Source organism: Chelonoidis abingdonii, chromosome 8, assembly GCF_003597395.2.
Source record: "Chelonoidis abingdonii isolate Lonesome George chromosome 8, CheloAbing_2.0, whole genome shotgun sequence".
NCBI classification, from domain to species: Eukaryota; Metazoa; Chordata; order Testudines; family Testudinidae; genus Chelonoidis; species Chelonoidis abingdonii.
In genome coordinates, this window is record NC_133776.1 from 688,769 (window position 1) to 697,571 (window position 8,803).

Genomic DNA, 8,803 nt, shown 5'->3' on the forward strand with positions numbered 1-8,803 from the left:
AAGTGGGTATTCACCCACGAAAGCTCACGCTCCAAAACGTCTGTTAGTCTATAAGGTGCCACAGGATTCTCTGCTGCTTTTACAGATCCAGACTAACACGGCTACCCCTCTGATATAAGAACAAAGTGTGTTTCTACAGGAAACTAGCTGGCCTCACAGTGGCCTGAATTCTGGCCTGTCTTACACCCCATTGAAACCCTCACTGTAATAAACAGAGAAATCAGGACAGAATTTGGCTAGGATACCTAGGAACTGATTTCACTTGCATCAGTGCTACTGCCTTCACTGGAGTCACTCCTGATTTACACTGGGGATTATCTGTACTTCTGACTCTGGAAAACAGTGAATTTGCACCATGTGCCATCTAGTCACCAGAGTGTTGGGGGGTGGGTGCACTAATAAATTAGTCAAAATACACTTTAAATAAATAGACTTTATCGGAAGATTAGGTCCAAAGACCCAGCCCGGAATTAACTCCAACATTCTTATTTGAGACGGTCCCAAGTCAGTTTGTCCAGATTTTAGGTTCTGGCCCATTTTTAAATTGGGTCAGAGCCATGATATTTGGATCTGAATTCAGATGTGCAATTCCCCCAAATCTTGGGGTGGGTAGATCTGGGGTTCTGGTCTAGGCCCATCTCCGATTCTTATGGAAGTGAAACAAATGCTTGTGTCATTTCTTGGTGTGACACCCACTGATAGGAAATTGTGCAGTGTGTTCCAGTGCATGTGTGTTAGATGAAGGACCAAGCTCTCTTATTTCCCTACCTTAAACAGGCAGCCAGCAAAGACAACAAAGCCTTTGGAGTGCAGATGTTTGGCTAAAGAGAACCCAAATCCTGAATCACAGCCAGTAATGAGCACAGCTTTGCTGCCAATCTATAAAACAAGACAAAATAAAACATATTGAAAGAGAGTGTTTGAAACAAGTGAATTGCAGAGCAGGAATAAAACTCATATATGAGGTTAGAGGCATCCTCTCCAAGGGACGTCCTCTCAGCTGCAGGCCAGCTGGTGGAATCTGGCACATCCCAAAGGCACCAAACATTAGCTCTTCACAAATATCTGTGAGAGGCAGGGATTAACGTCATCCCAGACCAGGAGAATGGCTCAGCATCCAGTGGTGATGGGCTCAAGCAGAACAGAGACCAGGCAACCCCTACAGCAGTTCACATACACCTAGAAATAACGCCTGAAAATACAGTAAAGAGCTACCAACAAAGCTCAGATGTTCTCCAAACCTAGAACTGCCCTGCTGTATTCAGGGTTTGCTGAACCGAGCAGGAATGAATAAATGCAATATGCAAATGAGAACTTACAGGGGAGAAATATGTCAATGTGATTAAAGAAAGGTTGCAGTTTAATCCTACTCACTGCTTGTTTCCTGTGGCCACCCTATAACACACAAACCCTCTGGTTACAATCTCATCAGATCTCATAAGATAAGCAGAATCTGACTGGTTTAATATTTGGATGGTAAACCAGTTGGTTAATGTCAAATATTATTTTTTGCCTAGCTATTTTTCACTATGAAGGTCAAAAAGGGGTTAATATTCACTTCTCCTCCTAAGAACATTGAATGGCTGGTGGTCAGCAGTGGAGGATGTTCAAATCCCTATAAGCGGTGTGTGAAGTGCTCTGACTTCCTTTAGGAGCAAAGGAATTGACTCCATCATTTTGATTAGATACAGGCCCAGCCCACTGTGTCCAGGTTTGATGTGCTGGCCCAATTTGCGCCAGGCATTACACATAGAGAGGGTGCTGCTATCAGTACCGTTAGTGAAGAACCATCTACCATGGCCTCTGTTCAAAACTAGACACTTGGCTTTCCTCAGGTCACACTGGGGCTGAGCGACAATGATATTAGCTAGTCCGACCGAACTCTCCCCAATGTTAGTCGCTTGGGATTGGAGCAGCATCTGTGATTAATGCAGTCAGGGATTATTATAATGTCAGGCCTGTGCTATGTGCAAAGGCAGGAGGGTATAAGCCTGGCCAAAAGTGTATCGGGGAGGACGGCCCTTCTGGTGCTCCAGCAGGCAATCACTAGCTGTTAGGAAGGAGATGAGGAAGGATGGAGCCATGCCCTTGATCAGCTAACAGTGCTATTTGTGTACCAAGGGGGGAGCACACGATACCTTCACTATAGTGTGGGGGGGGGGAAGGGGGAGGTACTGCTCGTCCAGCACACTCCAATGATTCCCAGGAGGCATTTGGGCAGGCTGATCTAGCTGTGCTCCTGAGGACTCCATGGCTGCCCCCCACCCAGGGCACAGGGCAGAATCTGACCCTTAATTAACTGTAATTTACAGCAATACAAATAATTATGCCTGGTACTATAACCACAGAGATCGTCTGTCAGAAAACATGTTTTAAACACTAGCTCACGGTGAGAGTTTGGGAGGCGCATTGTGCACATGGAAAAATGCTACTTGGCATTTGCATGGTGCTTTCATCCCAAAGTGCTTCAGACCACAACACTCCCAGTCCCTGAAATCCACACACTGGGGCACCTAGCACAATAGGAAGGTGGAACTGTAACCAAGGACACGATCTATGGCAGGTCCCATGACCAGTGCGTGTGAGTGACACACAGTCCTTGAAGTGCTGTATCCTCAGCACAAGTGCTATTATTCCCAAAAGTCAGTGGGCTCAGTATTGGAGTAACTGGGTCTGTGTTATACGGGAGGTCAGACTAACTGATCTAATGGTGCTGTCTGGCCTTAAAATCAAGGAATGAATTTCACATATAGGGATGTGAGAGACTAAGTGACCTGCCCAAGGTCACCTAGGAAGCATGTAGCGGAGCAGAGAACTGAACCCAGGTCTTCTGAGTCCCAGACCACTGGACAAGGTGTCCTCTGATGCACCACAGCTGTAAACCCCAGTTCTTCCTCAAAGTGCCAGGGAACATATTGTGGGGCTACACCAATTTCCTCCAGCAAAGAATTCTGTCCCTAACATCCACTCATAGGGGGCAGGACTACTGTATACAAGGTATCACAATGCAACTGTATAAACTTCCTTAGAGAGGAGCTTTCCAACTGGTAAGTGAGTTCCTAATGTAGCAGAAAAAACACTGGTCAGGGTGTTCAATTTCACCACGTGCTCTTCTTCGTTAATGGACGCTACACACTAGGAAAGAATGTGGACTATGCTAGAGAGGTCCAACACAGGCTCTATAGTGCAGATCAGAGAGGAGAATTTTGTCACAAGGTTTCTATCTTTGTGTTAAAAATCCTAGCTCGTCACAGACAGCTCTTTTAAAGCGCTGTACACTCACCTGATCTATTTCACTTGCATACGAACGTCTGCCATTTGGAGTCAAGAAAGGAAAGCAAAATCCTTGCACAGGCCTGCAAGAGGAAAGAGAACAATCAGGCACAGAATTTCTCTCCCAGCCACCGACCTTGAAACTTAGGCAAGAGCAATAAAGAGGTAATTTAGTTTTACTCCTGTCCTGGCATAGGATGTAATCTGAGAACAGAGGGCTTGGTCTGCAAATCTCCCTATACCTATTTTTTCTCCCTTGTGTCAAGCATTTTTTCCTCAAAAGACTTGATGCTATTCCCAGTAGCTGAAGCTGCCAGGATACTAGTGAGCCTTATAAAACAGTCACTAATCTAACGCACACGGATACACTCAAACATGAAATGGACAGTCCAATGTTTTGAGGTTCTGGGAGCAGCAATACTCAGTATTCAATATCCAGAAAGCAGGTTTGGTGTCAATCATTCCACAGTCCAATAAAACTCACTGTTAGGAGACAGTCTCTGATATTCAGCTTAAATTGTCCTTTATTCAGTTCTACCTCATTACCTTAATTGCAGCCCCTCCCATCCCCTAAATAACACCTCTCTTGCCCTGGAGTGTGCACCAATCAGACACTCTTATGCAGTTCTCATATCCCTGCTTAATAATTGTTTAACTAAGAGTTTGTGTGGCTTTGAGCCATGCCAGCCATACAGGTTACAATCCCCTCTGTACACTTCATCTCCAGACATGCTGCATTTACAAATGCAGGGTGACACGGAAGAGATGATGCTTTCCACGGAAGGAGCATCTATTAGGAGAACCGTGTGACTGGCAGCAACTCACTCGCTTAACTCTTCCTTCAGCTTACAAAGCCAGGGCTCAGTCAGAACATCCATGAGAGCAATCCAAATTCCTTCCCCAGGCATTTACCTCTCCTCTGGGGCGGTGTCAGTTTCTTTCTAGTTCCTTCACTCACTGTTATTGCTGCCTCTCAGCTGCATCTTGCTACAGCCTCCTGGCTCTCTCCCTTTGGCTTCCTCCAAGTATTTCAGCTTCCCTCTGCGCTTCATTAGCTATCCCCTGGCTGGGTCTCTCAAACACTTTTTCTCAGGGAGCAGTGCTCTCTCACTCTCTCTCAAGTAAATTGGTTCAGCTACTTGCAAGCAGATCCTCATCGGATGCCAGAGTTACCCCCTAAACAATGTGTGCCACATTATAACACTTTGTACAAAGATCTACATGTACTCAGCTTCTTCAGCTGCATCTAGGGCTGGATGGAGCTGTGACAGGAAATGGGCTATGCCTCAGATGGGTATGGTGGAAACATCTAGCTGGACGGAACTGATACTGGTATGTTTAACCAATCGGGTTACTACAGTTCACCTGCCATTCCACAGGCCAGCTCCTTCTCTACCTCAGCTGCAGTGTCACAAGCCCTACCTCCTCTTGAAATAGCAGAAGCCAAGCGTGAAGAGGTTGAATTGCTGCGGAGGTCAGGCGGAGGTCACAAACTGGCTGTGTCTAAGATTACTGAATTGAGATACTGACCTGGTATCCCACAACATTTTCATAACATTCATCTTAGTTGCATGAAACATATTTATTTTTCAAAGTCATCTTTCTTTTGCTATTTACTTAAAACACATTGATTGACTGTTGTCCTTGTGCTGTTGCAGAGCAGAGCAATCTTGTGCAGATTACTGTGAATTTTGTCTATCTTGTTTTGTGGGGTAGGCGAGCGAAATGAAGGTGAGTTGCTGATCAGTACTGATGCCAGCAAAGGAAAGTCCCAGCAAATGTGCATGACACTAAGCCTCTTAATGTGCTTTTGTGGTGTGAACCAGTTTTAATCACCCTTATACAACTGAATTCTAGAGAGCACATCAGAGACCTTTGATGAGAGAGCTGATGGTTATGGAATTTAATTTGTTCTCTTAAATCTGTTAGCTTTGATTAATTTAACTATATGCAAATCTCAGGCAGAATTTGTCATGATTCAAGTGGGCGGAATGTTATCCCATTGCATTAAAGCAGTGTTTCCCAAACTTGGGACGCCGCTTGTGTAGCGAAAGCCCCTGGTGGGTCAGGCTGGTTAGTTTACCTGCCTCATCTGCAGGTCCGGTCGATCATGGCTGCCACTGGCTGTGGATCGCTGCTCCAGGCCAATGGGGGCTGCTGGAAGTATGTCCCTTGGCCCACGCCGCTTCCAGCAGCTCCCATTGGCCTGGAGCAGTGAACCACAGCCAGTGGGAGCTGCAATCGGTGGACCTGTGGATGGGGCAGGTAAACAAAGCAGCGTCCCAAGTTTGGGAAACACTCCATTAAAGCATTGACAATGCAACAGCACTGCCATTCATGTCGATGGTGAGACTTCCATTGCACCTCTGGCTAGCAGGCAGTGTGTGCTTTAGATCACGCAGAGTAGAGAAACAAAGTGTGCATTTAGGAAACAGAAATGTATTGTGAGCAAAGGGGACTGTAGCCCCACTGGGGTCCTCCTGGGTGCAGGTGTCTGCCTGGGTGGAGCTGACTGCAGTATCTGGACCAAAGTTTCATGCTGTTTGTACAAAAAAATCTCTACACAGTTTTTCAGTCTTCAGTGTTTAAAACTGTCAGCTCCATGAGCCATCTGCAAAGTCATCAGTAACCAATGCCAAAGCTTCCAATGTTTTTTAGGGTCCAATCCCACACCCTTCACTCAGGCAACCTCCCACCCTGAAAGGCCAAGGCCCTCTGATGTCAGTAGGGGCAGACCCAGTGCCTTTCAGGGCTGGGCTCAAAGTGAGGTGGCCGGATAAACAAAGTCAGTGGGAGTTTTGCCTGAGTGAAGAGTCCAGGGCTGGAACATTATTGACTAGTATTGAGGGGCCACAAGCACAAAGCCTGCTAGCCTCCATGGGTTTGACGTGGCCTCCACATCTTCCAGACATACATGGGAAATGAAACTGAACTATTTCCTGGTGTTTCCTACCAACCTGAATGCTTGGTAGGTGATGAACTATTCATCTAACTGATGAACTATTCTCTGTCATCACCATCATATGTCTGCCCATTCCACATCCAGATACCTAATTAAGAACATAAGAACAGCCCTAGTGGGTCAAACCAAAGGTCCATCTAGCCCAGTATCCTGTCTACCAACAGTGGCCAATGCTAGATGCCCCAGAGGGAATAAACAGAAATGATAATCATCAAGTGATCCATCCCCTGTCACCCATTTCCAGCTTTTGGCATACTGAGGCTAGGGACACCATCCCTACCCATCCTGGCTAATAGCCATTGATGGATCTATCCTCCATGAACTTATCTAGTTCTTTTTTGAACCCTGTTATAGTCTTGGCCTTCACAACACTCGTCGATCATATCAGCATCCATACTCCAGTGAAGTGATATCACCCACGAAAGCTCATGCCCAAAAACTCTTTTATCTATAAGGTGCCCACAGATCTTGCCGGGTGGCAGTTCGCGTTTTAAGAGATACCCTGTATGCAGTGACGGTGCCTGGGCTTAGATCTGAATGCCAGCGGCATTGGGCAGTTTTATACAGGGTTCAGAGACGCACACGTGTGTGTAGCGCATGGCTGGGCTCTGGCATAAGCCCATTGAATGGTTGAAATGTTAGATGAACTTGCTCAGGAAGCACTGATGTTACATTAAACGTTGAAAGGGGATTGTGGATGACGAGCGGACTTAAAACTGATTGTTATCTGGGGAGTGAATTAATGGTACAGTGTGTTCGAAAGTGGTGAAGAGAAGATGAGGCAGAGATAAAAGCGGAAAGTATCGAGCAATTAAAATTGGAGATTTGTAAAAATGACCCATGCTTCTGTTTACTTAACCCTCACTTTATTAAAAAAATAGTTTAAACTGTAGTTTGCTGAGACCAGTTTACTCAACCTGTGGCAGAGGAAAATGATGAGCCTACTTTGGATTTATTGTTAAAATACTAGACCACATGACAAAAATGCAGAGCAAATAAAGGAAGGTAGATCTTGTAGAGCTTAAAGGGAAAAGACTTCTGTGTACACAGTTGGATGCCAATGATGCTGGCTACCAAAGTCCCGGCACCTCTCCACTTTCCTGTAAGAACCAGAATTCAGGACCGATTGGAAATGGTCTCAGGTAAGAACCTGGGGCATGGAAGTGAGAGCAGTGAACACACATATCAAGCTCCTAAACTGGCTCCTCATTTCAAATGGATTATTATAATCGGCCCAGACAAAACCTCTCCATTCGGTACACAGAGTTGATTGATTCATGCATAAATTAAGTAACACCTCAACTTACAAGACAGTTCTGAATAAATGAGTCCAGAAATCGGACCACAGTGAGAGCGTCTTGAACTGAGACCTGCAGGTATGGTCGAATTGAAATGGAGAATCAAATGTAAAAATATGTTGGTAGTCTAAAACCCTGTCTCCCACAAATGCGTCTAAAAAAAAAAAGGTTAAACTGAATTAAAATAAAGCGGATGTGGGATAAGAATTCGAATTCAATTTTAAATTAATAGTGTAAAACAGCTCGTTGTTCACTTTCAAAGGGCCAAATGTGTTAAATTTTCTACCAGGCAGTGCTCACTCCGTGAGTATCCCTTAATGTCCATAGGGACGATTCAGACTAGCAAGGGTTGTGCAGGATCAGGCCCTACAAAGTCTGTCCGCAAAAGGAACTTAAAATTACAAGAATCTTCTTTCCAACCAATTAAAATAGACAAAACTGTTGTGAGAACTTACACATAATTTTCTGTAGAAATTATTTCGATTTACACGGGATTCCATCCTTCCGCTTGGCACTTTACAACCAATAAAAAAATGTACTTAAACAAAACAGGCACAGGACGACACAACCAATCCCAATCCAAATTCATAAGCACGATATACCTCACAAGTACAATGAATAACCTAACCTTCGTCCTCAATCCACCTCCCCCAGGTGCAGGCCCAGTCCAAAGCCAGCTAAATCAAGAAGAATCTGCCACTGACTTCGTGTACTTGGATACAAGCCCGAATGATCCAAATAAAAAGAGAAGACCAGTTGGGAAAACTTTATTGGACCAGCCTTCTTGAGAAGATCAATCCCAACTCTTCGGTACATGAAAGAAAGAAGACCACACGCATACCTGGGAAATAATAATCCATGCTATACATAAAATGATGGCTCTAAATTGGCTTTACCAACTCAAAAAAATATGAGCATGTGATAAGTTCGTTGAAAACATCCTCTCAGTCAGTGGCAGCCAAAAAAAAACAAACACAATGGAACAAAGAAAGGAAGATAAACAAAACAATGCCTCAACAAACCAGTTGCCACACTGAATACTGCGTCAGATTGAGCCCCATCTCAGAAAAAGCATAGGAAAGGAAACGTTCAAAAAGGCCACAAAAGATAGGGTAATAAATGCTCATTGGGAGGAAGACAATAAGACTGGACGTCACTAAAAAAAAGACAACAACGGGAAATATAAAGAGGCCCAATAAAAATCAGCAGTGAAAGAAATCAGAGTTATTACCCCCAAAAAACAAATCGGATCACCAAAAAAAATACACAA

The 8,803-nt window shown here is 44.6% G+C and overlaps 1 protein-coding gene and 1 long non-coding RNA gene across 2 annotated transcripts in view; one reads left to right on the forward strand and one right to left on the reverse strand.

Moving 5' to 3' along the window:
• BDH1 (3-hydroxybutyrate dehydrogenase 1) overlaps nt 1-3,353 on the reverse strand; it is a 23,475-nt gene extending 20,122 nt beyond the window's left edge. Inside the window, exons 1-2 of the mRNA XM_032787491.2 lie at nt 3,284-3,353; nt 769-879 (exon numbers count right to left, since the gene is read on the reverse strand). The gene's annotated coding sequence lies outside the window, so the exon portion shown is untranslated. The remainder of the gene's footprint in view (nt 1-768; nt 880-3,283) is intronic.
• The window catches only part of LOC142047248 (uncharacterized), a 498,878-nt gene that overhangs the window by 272,842 nt on the left and 217,233 nt on the right, over nt 1-8,803 (forward strand). The gene's annotated exons all lie outside the window — the stretch shown is intronic.